Source organism: Cajanus cajan, chromosome 8 (genome assembly GCF_000230855.2).
Source record: "Cajanus cajan strain Asha chromosome 8, NIPB_CcT2T_4, whole genome shotgun sequence".
In the NCBI taxonomy this organism is placed as follows: domain Eukaryota; kingdom Viridiplantae; phylum Streptophyta; class Magnoliopsida; order Fabales; family Fabaceae; genus Cajanus; species Cajanus cajan.
The window spans coordinates 42,707,095-42,728,717 of record NC_138524.1 but is presented as its reverse complement, the minus strand read 5'-3'; positions in this window follow the sequence as shown (position 1 = coordinate 42,728,717).

The following is a 21,623-nucleotide window of genomic DNA, read 5'->3' as shown; positions in this document are numbered from 1 at the left end:
GAAATTGTTACAGATTTTAAATATATATTTTAAAGTTTTTATTTTATTAAATTAATTGAAAATAAATTATATTTTATCACTTTTTAATAAAGTAAGTGAATGATAATAAATTAATTAAAATTTTTAAATATATTTTAATTAAAAATATTTTTTTATCAATACAATGACTAAAAGTATTATAATAAATAATGAAATTAAATAAATTAAATCTTATAATGATTATTTTTTAATAATACTAAATTAAATATTCTAATTATTTTATAATAAATTAAAATAAAAAGATAATAAAATATTTTAACTGGTATTTCAAATAAAACACATTAAAATATTATAATCAAAAGAAATCCAGTATTAAATCCAAAGATTATAAAAATCATAATTAAAATTATAATAAATATTTTGATATTAAATATTTGTATAAAGATATTGCTACAAATTTTAGATTTTATTTATTATATTTTATAATCAAAAGATATCTAATATTAAATCCAAAAGATTATAATAATTATAACTCAAATCCAGATAAATATTTTGATATTAAATTTATTATATATTAAAATTAATTAAATATTTTTATCAAAGAAACTAATACAGATTTTAGATTTTATTTACTATGTTTTATAATCAAAAGAAATCCAATATTAAATTATAAGATAATAAAAATTATAAGCTTCTGTATTATATATATATATATATATATATATTACTTTCCCAAAGAAATCAAGTTGGTATAAAATTATTTTCATTTGATGATAATTTATTTTAAAATATTAAAATCTAGTTCATAAATAATTATGACAAGTAGAAATCAAATTAAATAGGAAGTTAAAACATTTCTTATAAATTTTTTCCTGTTGAAAAAAAAATACTCCTAAAACACTGATGTAGCTACGAATAAAATCGGTCGCTAAAACACTGATGTTTCACGGAACCAGATATGATCTTTCATTTTTCTTTTATAATCAAATTTGATTATGATATGAATTGATACGTGATTTTTTTGCCTTTAATTTATTTTGTAATCAGATTTGCTAATTTTGACTTGAAGCAACACATTAAAAGAGGCAATATATTTTGATCATTTATTTCAATAAAAATTTAAAAACAAATCAGCTATACTCACTTGCTCTAACTTTGATCTGAGATCCTTCATGGTTCTCAAAAGATGAATTATTCAATATTTATGTTTCTCCTTCTCTACAGCAAGTAACTGAGCTTGCAACTTTAAGGATGAATACTCTGAAAAAAAATCACAACATTTAATTTGAGCTTAATTTATTTAAAATAAATAAATAAATAAACATTTATTTTAAAATTTTAAATATTTGTATTTAAGAAATTGTTATAGATTTTAAATACATATTTTTAAGTTTTTATTTTATTAAATTAATTGAATATAAATTATATTTTATCACTTTTTAATAAAGAGAGTGAATGAAATAAATTAATTAAAATTTTAAAATATATTTTAATTAAAAATATTTTTTTATCAATATAGCGACTAAAAATATTATAATAAATAATAAAATTAAACAAATTAAATCTTATAATAGTTATTTTTTATTACTGCGAAATTAAATATTCTTATTCTTTTACAATAAATTAAAATGAAAAGGTAATAAAATATTTTAATTGATATTTCAAATAAAATATATTAAAATATTATAATCAAAAGAAATCCAGTATTAAATTAAAAGATTATAAAAATCATAACTAAATTTATAATAAATAATTTCATATTAAATATTTGTATCAAATAAATTATTACAGATTTTAGATTTGATTTATTATATTTTATAATTAAAAGATATTTAATATTAAATTAAAAGATATCTAATATAATGTTGAGGATTTTTCAAAGTTTAGAAAAGATATTATATTATGTATATATATTACTTTTAATATTTTACAAAGAAATTAAAGTGGCACAGCGGTACCATGCGTGGCCCATAATCTCCAAGTCCATAGTTCGAATCCTAGCTTTGACATTTTAATAAAAATTGCCACATCAATTGACATTTGAATGATAAAAAAAAAAAAAAAAGTTTTAGCTACTGATTTTAATTCGGTCGCTAAAATATTCAAAAGTTTAGGATTAGCGACCGAAATAAAATCGGTCGCAATTTTTTTGATATTTATTCAAAATCGGTCGCTAATTCCGTCGCATATCATGCTTTCATGAAACACAATTAAATAGCGACCGATTTTCTCGCTACCACCCAAATCCGTCGCTAATTCAGTCGCAAAATAGCGACCGAAAATTTTCGGTCGCTAAATCGGTCGCTAAATCGGTCGCTATTTTAATCAGTCGCTAATTCGAAATTTCGGTCGCTAATTCGGTCGCAAAATAGCGACCGAAATATTTCGGTCACTAATTTCGGTCGCTATTTAGCATTTTTCTTGTAGTATATTCCGTGTTCTTAATTTTTTATTTCGGTTTCGAATTAAAAGTCGAAAATGATTGGTTATTTTCTTTCCATGGATTGGATTGGAAAAGGATTTGATCGTACCAACCAATGTATCTTTTTATATAAAGTTGTTAGTATAAATGTTGTAAGCAAATATTACAAAGTGGTGTCTTAATGAAGCCACTTATGATATGTTCCTATCTCATGACTATTATTGAAATAAACCAACAATATGCGAAGATTCTTTAAATCAAATTATTTTGTTAATATGAACATATCACATTAAAAAGGTCATTTACTATCTTTTATTTACATTTGAATATTATTAAAAAAAATATTTTTATTTAGATTTCAACATTTGAAATTTGTTATCCATGATGTAGGAAATTAAAAATTTATTTGTAACTTGATTGATGATGTTGTATAGTAATTTTTTTATCTTGGAAGTTCTTTAGTACACATTGAAGATGAAATGTTGGAATGAATATTGAGAAATACAACATTGAAAAATATTTCTAATTAGTGAAGAATAATTGTAAAGAATTGGTGTATATTCTTTATAGTTATTCAATTTTGAATGAACGTTTGTTTATTAAATTACTACAGCAAGCTCTAGAGTGTTAATAATCTCAATTAGCATCATCTTAATAGTTTTGTTGATAAAAAAGTTGAAATATAATTATTGGATCAAAAGATGATCTTGGATCCCTCAAAGTATTGGTTTTAATAATAATAAATTTAGACATTTTTTAAAGAAAAGTTTTTAGATCATATTATAAGACGAATTAGAATAAAAAAAACATGTTAAGATGACGTATAATCTCTCATATAAATCATTTCGTTTGGAAGATGAACGTATTTAATATATATCATTTATGATGTCTACCAAATTGTATTTTTCTATGTTATTCCTTATAGATCAAAAGGAATAAAAAGTTTTTTTTTGATAGTTGCACTTCAAAAAGGAAAGAAGACATGTTGCTAAGTCAAAAGATGACCTTGAATCCCTCAAGCTTTTAAGTTTTAATGATGACAAATAGAACATTTTTATAAGAGAAAATATTATTTACAAAATACACATCAGACGAAGCATACAATTTGACTTCTTAAAGTCTGAAATACATATTATTTGTAATGGATAATGACTATTTTTTGCATGTCTAACTCATTCCGATAAACACCCAATTTCGTTCAGAATACCAAAACAAATCAAAGAACTACTAAAAAAGGCAAAAAGACTTTGAAGACCCAATATGACACTTGAGCATACCAGAACAGTATCAGGGTGCCCAAAAGCACAAAAGGCCAGAATAGGAGCTCAGAACGGGCCTTTCCAAATAATCAAAAAGGCTTAAAAACCCTAGGTCAGAATAGGCCATTCTAGATCTAGAATGGGTCGTTATGACCCAAGTTGTTATCAACAAAACACTAGTTTGGAACGAGTCATTTTGATTTCGAAATGGGTCGTTGCTGTGACACCCTTACTACCCCCAACACATATATATTGTAATAATGTAAATAAACTAAAGAATAAAATTTTCAACGTTGGTAAAAACGTTCACACAAAACCTTCATAATTTTTCTTCAATAACCAAAATAATTGAAAATAAAACTTGGAAAGTAAAACTTAAGAGTTTACAAATTATTTTCAAAAGAAAAGGTACAACTCCAAATATATAAAAATTCATATCCTAGAATTCTCTGCCCCGATGTCACAATATCAGAGCACACCCACAATTCAATTGTTAGCATTCTAGATGCCACTCAAAGCTGGGTCTTCCTCACCTAAAACATACATCCACAAATTGTACGGTGATAAAAGAAAACATCTATATGTAAAGTATACAAGGAAAATCCAACACATCATTTCATCATAACTCATTACTTTACAACCATCTCTATATATTCTAATTCTAACAATTATGCATCAACTTCACATCACAAATTCACAATCATATCAATTCATTACAATTCTTGCAATTAACACTATCATTTTCACATTCATAATCTACACAAATCTTACAATTAACACTATGCCAAGGCCATGCCACAACTGACATAAGTGATACGGGTTAATTGCCTCACTCATCCCACACTATGCCAGGGGCACGCCGTCCTTGTAGCATCACTTATCCAAGGGTCGTCTCATCCCTGGTCATATGTTTGAGGAACCACAATCACATTCATAGTCCACACAAATCTTACAATTAATCTTATGCCAAGGCCACGCCATATCTGACATAAGTGATACGTGTTAATTGCCTCATTCATCCCACATTATGCCAGGGGCACGCCATCCCTGTACCATCACTTACCCAATGGTTGTCTCATCCCTGGTCATATGTGTGAGGAACCACAATCATATCACATAAACATCTCATTTCATGTTAACATACTCACGTCATGTTATCAATTCAATATTAAAACAGTAGATATAATGTATACATTTGTACGAAGGCAACACACCACATTCCATATCTAGATCATCAATTTTACCAAATAATGTAACAATAATATTTATAAATTAATATAAAACCTAATAGAATCATCAATTTAGTAGAATCTTAACTCAAATAATAAAACCCCCAATGTTCCAAAACCTAACTCATAGGCATGTTTCTACGATTTTGTTCTCTCTTCTAGAGCATCATATTTACAAATTAAATATATATTTCTAATCCTCAATACATGCAGAATCTAATGGGATCATCAATTACTCAAACAGAAACAATTATAAAATTACCTATAATTCTAAGGGACTCTTTCTCTACCCAATTTTCTCATGTAATTCTGCATACAAATAATCTCTTTTTCCCCTGTACCTTGATAAGCAGTAGCTGAAACTAGAGCAGGATCTAGTTGGTCTCCTCCTCTAGGTTCCCCTTAGTCTTTAGAGAATGTAGAAGGAAAAGAAGTCAGAACTGAAAGAAGTCAGAACTGAAAGGTGTGCTTTTTGGGAGTGCCAAAGCTCTCTATTTATAGGCATCAGGAGTGGCCGGAACAACTCGTTTCAAATCCGGAACGGCCTCACTGATGTACATCTCTATCAATCTCTCTAAAGAATATCTAATATCTAATATCAATCTCTCTATCAATCTCTCTAAAGAATCAAATTTCTTAAGCATCTTTAGGAAAAACTACAACTAAGTTCATAGATACAGAGTCTCACTTCCAAAATGGGACGTCTAAAGGCTGCAAAATTCCTAAAGACTTCTAGCACACTAAGCACGAGTACACAAATTCCTTTACTCCTTTCTTCACCTTAGACCTCCACGCTTCCGCTGCGCCACTTGGATACATCTTAGTAGCTCCTAAATGAATGCTAAGAGTACTCTTATGTCCTTCCTCTAAGATCATCTTCCTTAATTCGGGATTACTAAGCACCCAAGTTTTGTTCTTGCACCTCAAAACAACGTCGATTCCTACTAAGAAAAGGTTATCCATACTCCTACCAATCTTCTCCACTTAGTTCACTAAGAAAGGCTCTAACTCCTGGGCTTCTCTAATCTCATCCATTAATTCACTAGTCACTTTCGACATACCCAATCCAATGCTCTAAAGGGTGAGCTCACATATCACGCTTAAGTCTCTAAATTCTTCTATCAAATCCAACCTTTAAATCATCAAAGATGATAGGTGAATGGTCATCCTAATCAAGGCATCTTCCACAATATTAGTTTTACTTCTATGATCCTCTCCAAAGATCAAACACCTAAGCGTAAGTTCACTAGGTATACATATCAAATCTCTAATTTCACCACTCCATCTACACCTAAGTCAAACTCTTATCCATCACCTTATCTTATAGCCTCACGTTTTACCACCAAAAATGAATAATCTAACTGTGCTTTCCCAATTCCCTTTGACAATCCATTAGTTACTCGAGTCATACCTAGTTTCACACTACTAGGAGTAATCTCACAAGTCAAACTTAAATCCTTAGACCGAGCCAAAAGGTCCATCTCTCTAATCTTAAGGGAAGTTAACTGTAAAGGCTTCCTACTCAAAGCATCGACCACCACATTGGCTTTACTCAAATAACAAATAAGATCAAAATCTTATTCCTTAAGAAATTCCAACTATCTCTTTTGTCTCATATTCAACTCCTTTGGTCAAAAGATATTTAAAGCTCTTATGATTACTAAATACCTCAAGCTTAGAATCATATAGGTAGTGTCTCCAAATCTTAGTATAAATATTAAAATCGCTAACTCAAGGTCATGGTTAAGGTAATTCCTCTCATGAATTCTCAATTTCCTAGAAACATAAGCTACTACTGTTCCTTCTTGCATCAACACTCTATCCAAACCTATCTTAGAAGCATAACTATATACCACAAAAGACTTACTAAAATCTAGTAGTATTAACACTGATCAATCTTTCGTTAAGAATTTGGAAACTACTCTCGTACTTACTATCCCCCACAAAGACAACACTCTTCCTAGACGACCTAGTCAAAAGTAATACTATCTTAGAAATTTTCTCAATAACCTCCCATAATAATAAGCTAATCTAAGAAAACTCTTAACCTCACTAATTGACTTAAGTACCTCCCACTTAAGCACAACTTCTACCATGGATAGATCTACATTATACCTCCGCTAGAATTTACAGGGCCTAGAAAACTCACTTCATATAACTAAAAATCATACTTAGATAACTACATAAAACTGTCTTGGATACATCTTCATCCTCATCTCCAATATGATGATATCACACCCTAAGATCAATCTTACTAAACACATAAACACTCGCTAATTGATCCATAAGGTCATATATCCTCATATCAACATATATGCATATCAAATCATATTAGAATACTTACTTTAAACCTTCTTATATATACCAACGAATCAATCACAGTTTACACCATATAACATGTACATGAACCAACCTTACCACATAGCATCATACCATCTTAAACAACCTCTCAATGACAACACCTCAAGACATCATATCCAAATCAGTTTTTATCCTTGGTATGCCTAACAACTCAAAACATCATATCCAAATCAGTTTTTATCCTTGGTATGCCTAACAACTCAAAACATCATGACAGGATATACCTCCCTTCAACAAATGTCAAAGAAAATGACACACAAAGAGTTATACTCATCCAAATGATCTCAAACCTATCTCAAAAGAAAGCTAAGAGAATAAGATATAACTCTTATGAAGACATAAGATTCTAAAAAGATCATCTTCTTAGCTAAAAATTCAAAAATCACAAAAAATATATTCAACGCTTACAACTAGACTTCTGATCACCAAAGCAGTTATAACTAGAGTTATAGACCTCCATTTTACCTGATTCTAGTTCCATTAGAAAGATAACGTCCAAGGCTACAACTTTTATGAAGACCACAAAATCTAATTCTATCAATATAACACTTGTACTGGCACAATAAAACTACATTGCAAACATCCCCTACACTAGACAACAATAGTGTATCAACATCTAAGGCCACGGAAATACCTTAATCCTTCCAAACTCACACCTCAAATTCATATCCAAGCTTCCCACTAAAATCCTAAACTAAACAACTCACATATTCATCACAAAAGACTTAGAAAATAAAACTCACATGCTACCTAAACCATAAAAGGTTAACATGCAAGCACCAACTCCAGAAATCATCAACACTTCAATCTCTCCTTAAGAATACCAAAACTCCAATTCTCAACATACAACCTCCTTGGATTCAATCGCTACAACTATAGATTTCAGAAACTCCACCAATCGTTAGCTCTTAATACACTTGAAAAATCAATGTCTCACCCACATCCAAGGTTCTAATAGTTCTAGTTGGTTAGCACAAGGCTTCGTCCACTACTACTGACACATATGCTCGCAACACGAGTGATACCACTCAACCACTACTTCTTACGTAAGCAAGAAGTATCAAAACAAATAAGCAATCATGAATAGCATCAACTAAGCTATATCATGTCTTTTAGCCAAATTCTGAGAAAAGAATATACAAGTAAGCACAACACTCACAACAAAAGGGAAACATCAACTTCATCATCATTATCCTCATCATAATAAAGCAATACATTGTTAGAGTACACACAATTAAATAACAACAAACATAATCAATCATCGTACTAGCATATCAATAAGTTCCATATTCAATTCATTCCATCATTCATCAACCAAACAAGTATAGTAAACTCATAACTCACAGCTGATTGGATCAACCTGGCTCTAATACCACTAAATGTGACACCCTTACTACCTCAACACATATATATTGTAATAATGTAAATAAACTAAAGAATAAAATTTTCAATGTTGGTAAAGGGGTTCACACAAAATAATTGAAAATAAAACTTGGAAAGTAAAACTTAAGAGTTTACAAATTGTTTTCAAAAGAAAAGGTACAACTCCAAATACAAGAAAATTCATATCCGAGAATTCTTTGCCCCGATGTCACAATATCAGAGCATACCCACAATTCAATTGTTGGCATTATAGATGCCACTCAAAGTTAGGTCTTCCTCACCTAAAACATCCATAAATTGTACGGTGAGAAAAGAAAACATCTATATGTAAAGTACACAAGGAAAATCCAACACATCATTTCATCATAACTCATTACTTTACAACCATCTCCATATATTCTAATTCTAACAATCATGCATCAACTTCACATCAAAAATTCACAGTCATATCAATCCATTACAATTATTGCAATTAACACTATCATTTTCACATTCATAATCCACACAAATCTTACAATTAACACTATGCCAAGGCCACGCCACAACTAACATAAGTGATACAGGTTAATTGTCTCACTCATCCCACACTATGCCAGGGGCACGCCATCCTTGTAGCATCACTTACCCAAGGGTCATCTCATCCTTGGTCATATGTGTGAGGAACAACAATCACATTCACAATAAACACAAATCTTACAATTAACCCTATGCCAAGGCCACGCCACATCTAACATAAGTGATACGTGTTAATTGCCTCACTCATCCCACATTATGCTAGGGGCACGCGATCCCTGTAGCATCACTTATCCAAGGGTTATCTCATCCCTAGTCATATGTGTGACGAACCACACAATCATATCACATCAACATCTCATTTCATGTCAACATACTCACGTCATGTTACTAATTCAATATTAAAACAGTAGATATAATGTATACATTTGTACGAAGGCAGCACACCACATTCCATATCTAGATCATCAATTTTACCAAATAATGTAACAATAATATTTATAAATCAATATAAAACCTAATAGAATCATCAATTTAGTAGAATCTTAACTCAAATAGTAAAACCCCCAATTTTCCAAAACCTAACTCACAGGCACATTTCTACGATTTTGTTCTCTCTTCCAGAGCATCATTTTCACAAATTAAATATATATTTCTAATCCTCAATACATACAGAATCTAATGAGATCATCAATTCGTCAAACAGAAACAATTATAAAATTACCCAAAATTCTAAGGGACTCTTTCTCTACCCAATTCCCTCATGTAACTCTGCATACAAATAATCCTCTTTTCCCCCATACCTTGATAAGAAATAGTTGAAACTAGAGCAGCATCTGGTTGGTCTCCTCCTCTAGGTTCCCCTCGGTCTTTAGAGAATGTAGTAGGAAAAGAAGTTAGAACTGAAAGAAGTCAGAACTAAAAGGTGTGCTTTTTGGGAGTGCCAAAGCGCTCTATTTATAGGCATCAAGAGTGGCCGGAACGGCTCGTTTCAAATCCGGAACGACCCGTTCTGGACTCTTCGACATGTGTAAAATTTCACATCCAGAACGGCCCGTTCTCAAACCAGAACGGCCCGTTCTGGGGTTACATTTAACCCATAACGACCATATTTGGAACAACCCATTCTTAAACCAGAACAACTCATTCCCAACTAGGGTTACAAGCCTTTTTGGTAATTTGGAACGCCCCGTTCCCAACTAAGATTTGTAGGCAATTTTACTATTTTGGAACGGCCCGTTCCAATTTGGGAACGGCCTGTTCTGAGATACTAAATCACCCTCATTTTAGTAGTTTGGAACGGCCCGCTCTAGGCAACTAAATCACCCCTATTGGGCTTTGGGCCCTCGTACAATCTGTGAAAATCGGGCTGTTACAGTTCCAAATTCAAATTTTTGTCATAATAGAATTATCCGGAATGGGTCGTGTCGATGACTAAAACAGTCGTTCTAGTTAGATTTTGAGCCTATAAATAGATTCCTCATGCACAGAAGTTGGGGATCAAAAAATGGCCATCTTTGAATTGTTCTCTCTAATTTTAGTTCATAAATCTCTTCTCCCTTTATCTTTTGTATTTCGTGAGTATTGTGAGGATATTTGTCGAGCGCAAGTGATGGAGGACCATCCATGGAGCTTCATGTGAGACCCATCACTAAGCCGATGGCTAAGAGAGTGGAAGAGGATAGGGAAGTCAAAACCTTAGAATACATGCTTCTCAAGATTAAAATACACTAATCACTCTCCTAAGCTTTGATAGCCTAGAATTTATCTTTATGCCTATTTTGCCCTTGTCTTTGATTTTCCATTTTTACCCTTGTATTTTGGGGTATCTTAGACATAGGATCTATTTTACTTGTATTTCCAATTTTACCCTTCTATTTTGGGGTATTTTAGTCATAGGGTTTATTTTCTTTGTATTTCCCATTTTACCCTTGTATTATGGGGTGCTTTAGATCATAGGTTTTTATTTTTGGGCTAAGGTATTTGATTAGGGTGGGAACAAAAACCTAGACATATTTTTTGTGGCTATTGGACCTATTTTTGGTGTTAGAAAGGCTTAGGCCCAAGTGGAAGGCAAAGGTTGCATGGTCTTATCATGCACCTAGATGTAGCCTAATTAATCCCAAAGATTCCATCCTTGGCCACCAAGTTGCATCTAGGGTTAATTTGCATTTCATTTGGTGTGCATTTGGCTTGTGAATTTCAGCCATGCACTCTCCAAATGCAACCCTAGATGCCTCCCACTCCTATAAATACCCTAGGCTATGCATCATGTAAATACTTTGGAATTTATGAATTTGAGTTAGCATTTTTGCCTCAAATCCTCTCCTTAGTCATTAGGTCAATTCGGCCTACCTCTCTTATCTCCTCCTTAGAGTGAGTTTAGGGATACCTTGAATGGCCTTCACCTCCACTTAGTGAAGAGAGCCAACTAGAACACCCAAAACACCATCCTCCCAACCTTTCTCCTATTCGCCCAAGACTCCACCTTTCACGCCCACCATCACTTAGCCTCACCCTTGAAGGAACGTCCACCCTCTAAGGTCACCATCTTGGCCTTGGAAAGGAGCTCCTCTTCACCATTGAAAATTTGATCATCCCCTTGGTGGAAGGAGTCCATCAGCAAGGCTACCAAAATGCGTATGAACACCAAAGTATTTGCAAGGTGTGGTGCCTAGGATATTTATAGGAGTGAGAGGCATCTAGGGTTGCATTTAGGGTGCCAAATGCACACCAAATGAAACCCAAATTAACCCTAGATGCAACTTGGTGGCCAAGGATGGAATCTTTGGGTTTTAGTTAGGCTACATCTAGGTGCATGATAAGAACATGCAACCTTTGCCCTCCATTTGGGCCTAAGCCTTTCTAAGTCCAAAAATAGGTCCAAACACCACCAAAAATGCGTCACCTCCTAATTAAAATCCTAGCCTAAAAATTAAAACCCTAATCATCTAAAGCACCCTATAATACAAGGGTAAAATAGGAAATACAAAAGAAAATAACTCCTATAGACACCCAATTTCGTCCGGGGGCATACAAACAAGGAAATGGAGCTCTGTTATGAATGGAAGGAGCTCCCGAAGCATGCAAACAACAGGACAGGAGATCAGAAGGCCTAAAGCCCAAATAAATTGGTTTTAGTGGCCCGAAACAGGCTGTTTCAAAATCAGAATGGGTCGTTCTAAGCCACAAAAAAGTCCTAAAAACCTAGTTTGGAACGGGTAGTTCCAAAACCAGAACGGGCTGTTCCAAACATGACAAAAGGCCTAAAATCTTAGGCTGAAACGGGCCGTTCCTAAACCAGAACGAGCCATTCCAAACCAAGCAAAAGGCCTAAAAATATTAGGTTGGAACCGACCGTCCTTAAACAAGAGCGGACCGTTCCAAACTACTAAATAGCCTAAAAAACCTAGTTTGGAACGGGCCGTTCTAGCAATGCATTTTTGTGTTAATCTCAACCCCAGATCGGGCCGTTCTAGTTTCAGAAAGGTTGTTCCACGGTAAGAATTTAACAGACTTGGGCACAGTTCTCAGGGCCTCAAAAATTTCATCCAAGACTCCTAAGAGCTCGAAATTTTTCTCTCTCTCCTATTATATTTCTTGAGTTTTGTGAGGCATATTGTAGTGTGAAATGTTGCCGCAAAGCACCTAAAATCTCCATAGTTGAAGATCTAATAAAACTTGCTACAAGGTACTACTCATCAATCTCTTGTTCCATCTTTCTCTTCTTTTATTTCAAATATTGCTATAATAAAACGCAATCATGTAGACATCTTAGGGTTCATCATGTAATTTAAATTTCATGTAAATAATCATTAATAAAGGGGATTAAATTTTTAAACTATTAATTCTTATTACGTTATCTTCATCATAGGGTACCGAGTTAGGGCGTTGTACGGGTGCTTAATACCTTCCTTACACGTAACCAACCCCCGAACCCAATTCTGGTTATCAAGGCCATTATTAGACTTTTAAAAACCTTTTCTTTTTCCAATGTTTTGAGTAAAACATTGGTGGCGAGTCCATGAACATATTTTTAAAACTATTAATTATGGATTAGTCTAGTGTCCGGGCATTCCCTAATTGATGAGATCTTTAAAAGGAAGTTTAAAGAGGGTCAGGCCCATATAAATGATGAAGTTAATGAAATAAGAATAATAATTTAAATATTTTCCCCTTTACTTTGTTTGTTTTATTTGTTTGGCTTTAATATCTGTTTGCTTGTTTAAATTCTGAACCTATTTGAATACAAATTATACACAAACCTTTTCACACAACAGTTCCCCCTACACCCGGGGGCATGAGGGTATTAAACATAAGGAGTGGTTGACGTACGACCGGTCCAAGTTTGGTCTTGGAGCTTGCGAGCCTTGTCAGAAATCACACGCAAGGTGATAATCGGTTACTCTAGCCTGAAATACTGCAACAAACCCTAGAGTTTGTCAGGTGACGGCGACAGAGATACTAGATCCCTATAATGGGGGCACCTTGGGGGCCTTAAGACCGGTGAGATTAGAACTGTCCTATACAACGAACTTTTCTTACAAGGACTATAGACCAAGGATTTGAACGTGACTGTCCGCGGGTGTACATTTGTTTGAGCATATGCGTGTTGCATTTGTTGGGTTCTCTTTTTGTTCATTTCAAATAGAAAGTAATTATAGAAAAACAAACAGATATCAATAAAAAAAACTAACACTCTTCTGTATACCCTAACTCTAAAGCATCATAAAGGATAGTTTTTTTCCAAAAAAAAACAAAAAATATATAGCAAAAATCATGCATCATAACCTTTAGTAAAATAAGAAAAAACATGATAAAATTTAGGTAGAAAATAAATATCATGCATCTCCTAGGATAGTACATTAACATGCATCCATTAGAGATGAAAGGCACATATAATAGTATGCAAATAATGTTCTCTAAGCAAAAATCAATGGGAATGATATTCATTGAATTTTTCAAGTGTCTTTGCATCCTATTTTAGGTTTCATATAGATAACACGCCTTCTTTGTAAATAATAAATAAGAATAAAAAGGGAAACATAATCTATGCGTGTTAACCTGATAATAGAAATTACTGTAATCAAATGGGAACCCGACACATCAAATCGTGGAACACTTATCAGTAATTGGGGGCACCACACGTCCAAATCGACGACTCAAGCACCGAGACTTTCCCATGCAAAAACGACAATTGTCGGGATAAGAGGAATGATTAAGAATGGACGGATCCTTGCTTCTAGGGAATTACAAGACAAAACCCAATTGAAGAATAAAGGCATTGCATGATAAAAACCCGCTAGGACGAAAACCCGTAAAGGGCGTCCTAGGCAAAAATTAGGGTGAAGAAAAAAAAGAATCAAAATTCCGATAGGATACGTCCTATGTAAAAGTTAGGGATATATAAAAATAAGAAATGTCTATCTCAGTTGAAATCGAAAGGCGGCTCGAGTATTCTCTTTAAAAAGCAAGAATTCATAAAGGTTTCACTCCAAATTCAAAACATCAACGTTCAAGCAAGTGGTAATGTGTTCCTAAAGTAGTCTGACCAATCATCAACCATGACTTTCTAGGGGGCAACCTCCGTCTAACTCTCCGTGTACGAATCACCAACTCGAGGCATGCCCAAGCCTCCGAGCTTTGCTAAAGGGGCACGTGTAAATTGGAAATACTTTTTTTAATGCCATAACACTCTTTCATTTTTCTTCTCTTTAAATATTCATTCTAGGCCTCATCCATCAACCCTTAATAAACAAAATGTATTTGTGAAAAAGATGTTACTCGATAATAGCATGGAAAGGATAACAAAGTAATCACATGAATCCAAACATGACTAGGGTTTGACAAAATATAGACATCCCATACCTCACGAGTTCTACAAAAATGAAGGCCCGGCAGAAAACCCACTAAGGGGGCTGCGCAAAAGTTAGGGCAAGATCTGCTAGGCAACCCACAATCAAAAAGGGAAACCTAGGCAAAAGTAAGGATCAAAAGAAAATGTCTGCTAGGGAACACATCTCAAGTAACCTAGGAAAAAGTTAGAACGTCAAAGCAATGACCTGAGTTGAAAACCGAAAGGTGGCTCAAGGGGATCATCTAAACAAAGCACAACCCTAAGTCATCACTCCACTTTCCAAAAAAAAATACAACGATAACTTTCTTGTAGCAAATATGTTTTTTTAATTACCCTAAACATCAAAGCCCGCCTTGGCCAGCCATTCTTCTAAAAAGCCTTTTTGAAAAAAAAAATCCCTTCTAACAACCCTTTTGAAAAAATACAAACATCCCTTCTTTCTTTTATCTTGACCCTTATGGCATTAAAATGGTACTGAAAAGATACATGGAAAATGCATAGTGAATACTTACAGAGGGAAGGCTAAGGTGTCCCCGAACGGAGTTTAGAGACGTTTGACTACACACTAATAATTGAGGAGCCACTGAAACCTTGAGTTCAAAACAACATATCCCGGCAATAATCACAAACGACATGGATAAAAAGGAATCGTCAACATTAACCTTAACGCGCAAAGGTTAATTTTCTGATATTAAAAAAAAATTAATTGCATGTTTAAGACTTAACACATGAGCATAAACTGCATCGCATGCATATGAGGTAGGGGCATATGGAAGAGCGTTACACAAAAAATGGAATAAATAAAAGAATCATTCCTGTCTTGCATTTACATTGCATCCATGCATCCATGCATTCTACTTGCTATAGGTCAGAATGAGTCATCAGGACAAAGCACTTGTAAAATCTCAATCGCCAAGCATGAGTTGAAGCGGTGTCAAATGGCAACACCAAGTGATTCTATGTGCCCACTAAGCAAGGACATATCAATAGTGGAATGGAATGGAATTGACCGAATAAGCAAACCCATAAGCATGAAGAGGCCATCACGCCCTACTCCTCAACTAAATGAAGGATGATCCAAGAAAATGCCAAGACCAAGAATGACTTCCAAACCAAAGCTAGGAGTAGCTTCCAAAAATAATACTCATCAATAAAGATTCAGCAAATAACATCATCATGGGATGTGATTCCTCCACCAATGATGACAATAAAGAGCAAAAGCAACAACATGAAAAAAAAAGGCAAGCTTCGTAAATGTTGAAAGGAAAGCTTCAAACATGAAAGAGACGAAGCTAAACAAAAATGAAATTTAGAAAAAAATTAAGCAAACTAATGAGGGCACCAACAGTTTCCTCAAAATACAACAAAAGTCTAGAGAGACTGTACTCACATCCCAATCCGGTATACGACAAAGTCATGAGGGAAAGGTCTAGAGAGACTGTACTCACCTCCCAATCTGGTATACGACAAAGCCGTGAGGGAAAAGTCTGGAGAGACTATACTCATATCCCAATCTGGTATACGACAAAGCCGTGAGGGAAAGGTCTGGAGAGACTGTACTCACCTCTCAATTTGGTATACGACAAAGTTGTAAGGGAAAGGTCTGGAGAGACTGTACTCACCTCCCAATCCGGTATACGACAAAGCCGTGAGGGAAAGGTTTGGAGAGACTGTACTCACCTCCCAATTCGGTATACGACATAGCCATGAGGGAAAGGTCTGGAGAGACTGTACTCACCTCTCAATCCGGTATACGACAAAGTCGTGAGGGAAAAGTCTAGAGAGACAGTAGTCACCTCCCAATTCGGTATACGACAAAGCCGTGAGGGAAGTTGAGCTATGAAAATACTCTCATTTCAACAAGCTACAAATAAAGGATCTCCACCTCACTATTGCAAGAGAAGCAATTAGAGCCATGGCATAGAGCATCTACTCGAAGACTGAAGATCAGATGTATAGTTTGTCACCCTTATTGCCCAATAGAGTACGCAACCAACACTTAACTACTCTAAAGGTCAAGGATACGAGCAAATACACCTATCCAAAGGAAACAACGCAGAAGCGCCAACACCAAAGAGACGAGGAGAAGACCCAGACGAAATGTCTACGTCTTTGTTTGCCTTTGGAAAAGCAACACATAGTTATTCCAAAGGACAAGTAAAGAGGGGTAGCTGTAGACACCCAATTTCGTCCGGGGGCATACAAACAAGGAAATGGACCTCTGTTATGAAGGGAAGGATCTCCCGAAGCATGCAAACAATAGGACAGGACATCAGAAGGCCTAAAGCCCAAATAAATTGGTTTTAGTGGCCCAGAACAGGCTGTTCCAAAATTGGAACGGGCCGTTCCAACCTACAAAAAAGGCCTAAAAACCTAGTTTGGAATAGGCCGTTCCATACCAAGCAAAAGGCCTAAAATCTTAGGCTGGAACGGGCCGTTCCTAAACCAGAACGGGTCGTTCCAAACCAAGCAAAAGGCCAAAAATTATTAGGCTGGAACGGGCCGTTCCTAAACCAGAAAAAGTCGTTCCAAACTACTAAATAGCCTAAAAAACTTAGTTTAGAACGCATCGTTCAAGCAATGATTTTTGTGTTAATCTCAACGCCAGAACAGGCCGTTCTGGTTTTAGAACAGGCCGTTCCAAGGTAATAATTTAACACATAACATTCAAAACCAGAACGGGCTGTTCCAAATTTGGAACGGGCCGTTCTGGCACCCTTTTGATGCCTATAAATAGCAGACTTGGGCATAGTTCTCAGGGCCTCAAAAATTTCATCCAAGACTCCTTAAAGCTCGAAATTTCTCTCTCTCTCTCTCTCTCCTATTGTATTTCTTGAGTTTTGTGAGGCATATTGTAGTATGAAAGGTTGCCACAAAGCACCTAAAATCTCCATAGTTGAAGATCTAATAAAGCTTGCTACGAGGTATTACTCATCAATCTCTTGTTCCATCTACAACTTCAAAGGGTGAAAGATTAGTAGTTTTATGGACTACTCTATTGTATGCAAATTCTAGGTGGGGGAGACAATCATCCCAAGTTTTCTTATTCCCTTTTATGAGTACCCTTAACAAAGTGGATAGGGATCTATTTACTACTTCGTTTTGGCCATCGGTTTGAGGATGACAAGTATTAGAATAGAGAAGCTTTGTTCCTAGTTTTTCCCATAGTACTTTCCAAAAGTGACTAAGGAACTTAGCATCCCTATCGGACACATTTGTTTTGGGTAGACCATGAAAGCGGACCACTTCCCTAAAGAAAAGTTTAGCTATATAGCTAGCATCATCCACTTTGTGGCATGGTATAAAATGAGCCATTTTGCTAAAATGATCCACTACCACAAAGATGGAGTCAAATCCCCTTTGAGTCCTTGGAAGTCCAAGCACAAAGTCCATACTAATATCTACCCAAGGGGAGCTAGCTATAGGAAGGGGGTATAGAGTCCATGAGGCATTACTCTTGATTTAGCTTTTAGACAAGTGATGCACTTGGAGCAATGCCTTTGGACATCTATTCTCATGTGAGGCCAATAAAATTTTGCTTTGAAGAAACTTAGGGTTTTATCAACCCCAAAATGACCCATGAGACCCCCTTCATGACTTTCTTTGACCAAAAGCTTTCTAATGGATCCTTGAGGTATGCAAAGTTTTCCTATTCTAAAAAGATACCCCTCAAGAAGATAGAATCCATCAAAATGCTTTTGGAGACATTTGGCATAAGTGGCTTGGAAGTCCAAATCAAGCTCATACAATTCCTTTACATCATCAAAGCCAAGTATTTGTGTTCCTAAGGTAGAAAGCAAGGTATGCCTCCTTGAAAGAGCATTGGCTACCACATTGGTCTTTCCCTTTTTATATTTGATGATGTAGGGGAATTGTTCAAGATATTCCACCCACTTTGCATGCCTTTTATTCAACTTCCCTTGCCCTCTAAGATACTTAAGTGACTCATGGTCTGTGTGTATAACAAATTCTTTGGTCACTAAGTAATGCTCCCAAACTTGGAGAGCTCTTATAAGGGCATAGAGTTCTTTGTCATAGGTGGGATAATTCAAGGTGGCCCCATGGAGTTTTTCACTAAAGTAGGAAATGGGGTGGCCTCCTTGGAGTAACACAACACCTATGCCAAGACCGAATGCATCACATTCTAGCTCAAAGGTTTGGTCAAAATTTGGGAGAGCTAGAATGGGTGCATTGGTAAGTTTCTCTTTTAGGGTTTTGAAAGCTTTTTCTTGAGCTTCACCCCAAAGAAATGGTACATCCTTCTTAGCAAGCTCATTAGGGGATGCAAGTGTGGAGAAGTGTTTTACAAACCTCCTATAGAAGCTAGCTAAGCCATGAAAACTTCTAACTTCTCCAACACTCTTTGGGGTGGGCCATTCTTGGATAGACTTTATTTTATCGGAGTCAACTTGTACTCCTTCTTTGCCAACTATGAAGCCCAAAAAATTTACTTGTTCTTAACAAAAAGTGCATTTTTCAAGTTTGGCATAGTGGTGGTTGTCTCTAAGAATTATTAGGACTTGCCTTAGATGTTTAAGATGTTCATCCAAGGTTTTGCTATATACAAGAATGTCATCAAAGTAGACGACCACAAACTTTCCTATGCAATCCCTAAAAATATGATTCATTAAGCGCATGAAGGTACTAGGAGCATTAGTGAGGTCAAAAGGCATCACTAACCACTCATACAAACCAAATTTGGTCTTAAAAGTTTTCCACTCATCACCCTCTTTGATTCGAATTTGGTGATAACCACTTTTAAGGTCAATCTTGGAAAATATGATGGCCCCATGCAATTCGTCCAACATATCATCTAGCCTAGGGATTGAGTGCCTACATTTTATTATTATGTTATTGATGGCTCTACAATCAGCGCACATCCTCCATTTTCCATTTTTCTTAGGCACCAAGAGAACGGGGACGGCATAAGGGCTAAGTGATGGAATCACACTAAGGCCAAGAAGACCAAGAGGTGATATTTTGAAAGAGGCAAGAGGAATGGGTTAGTTTTGAAAACCATAAGAGGAGTGGGCCTACTTTTGGGCCTTAGCTCCTACGTTTTTATTACCATAAAATTTATTCTTATTTTGCCCATATCTTTAAATTTCCCATTTTCACCCTTTTTATTTTAGGTATCTTAGACATAGGATTTATTTTACTTGTATTTCCCATTTTACCCTTGTATTTTGGGGTATCTTAGTTATAAGATTTATTTTCTTTTGTATTTCCCATTTAACCCTTGTATTATGGGGTGCTTTAGATCATAGGTTTTTAATTTTGGGCTAAGATATTTAATTAGGGAGCTAGATGCATTTTTGGTTGTGTTTGGACCTATTTTTGGACTTAGAAAGGCTTAGGCCCAAGTGGAGGGCAAAGGTTGCATGGTCTTATCATGCACCTAGATGTAGCCTAACTAAACCCAAAGATTCCATCCTTGGCCACCAAGTTAAATCTAGGGTTAATTTAGGTTTCATTTGGTGTGCATTTGGCATTGTAAATGCAACCCTAGATGCCTCTCACTCCTATAAATACCCAAGGCACCACACCTTGTAAATACTTTGGATATTGAATATAAAGAGAACCTTTTGTGCCTTTATATTTTTCCTTAGTCACCCTTGGCTAATTCGACCACCTCCCTCCCATCTCCACCTTGAGAGAAACAACCCTAGAAGTGGCCTTCATCACCATGAAGTGAGCCAACCCTAGAGTACCCTCCTTAAGCATTTCATCAAACACCTTCTACCCAACCTCCAAACACTTCCATTTCCGCCCCATTCCTCCATTAAAACGTCCCTTGAGGAAGTTTGATCCAAGGAGTTCAAGCATCCCTTGCCATTTTTCAACATTCCTTCTTCAATGGAAGCAAGGATTCCATCATGTGGTATCTAGAGCCTTGGATCTTCAAGGGTAACACTTTCTTTGTCTCTACATATATTCGGTCATGTCATGTCATCGTTGTTTGTCTTCTTAGTGTGCTTAAATGAATCATCATAATTGCCATATTTTGATGATCCATAAATCTCCTTTCTTGTAATGATTCATACTATATCTTCCTTATGAATCATCTTGGCATTTTAGGCTTTCTTATATAGGTTCTTGCCTTTTTCTTTAAATTTTTGAGTTGCTGGAAATTTTGGGCTGCATGATATATTAATGCTTTTTATTTTTTTTAATCCATTCGATTTTGTCATAAGCTTGTCTCTTTGAACTACCTTGAAAAGAAATTCCAAGTTTTTATGCTTAACCATTGAAATGAGAAAAATATGACATGCATGTCATATGTTTGATGAATTGGCTGTGAACTTATATGTGCTTTAGAGAGTCAATCATGCATGCTAATTAGTCTAGCATGTTCTACATTCCTAAAATATCATGTGTGATTACATTCTTTACACATTTTTGTCTTGAAATTTTCGGCCAACTTTGTGTAATTCCTAGTGCACTTACATGCCTACATGTTGTTTGATGTTTTGAGTATGAAAATGACTTTTATGTGCATATTCTTGTTGTTGGACATTGCACATTAAAACCCTTAAGAAAACACTCAAACTTGTTAAGCCTATTTGATTAAAATGGAACAAAAGAAACAAGACAATAAAAAAAAAATCAAAGACAAAAGA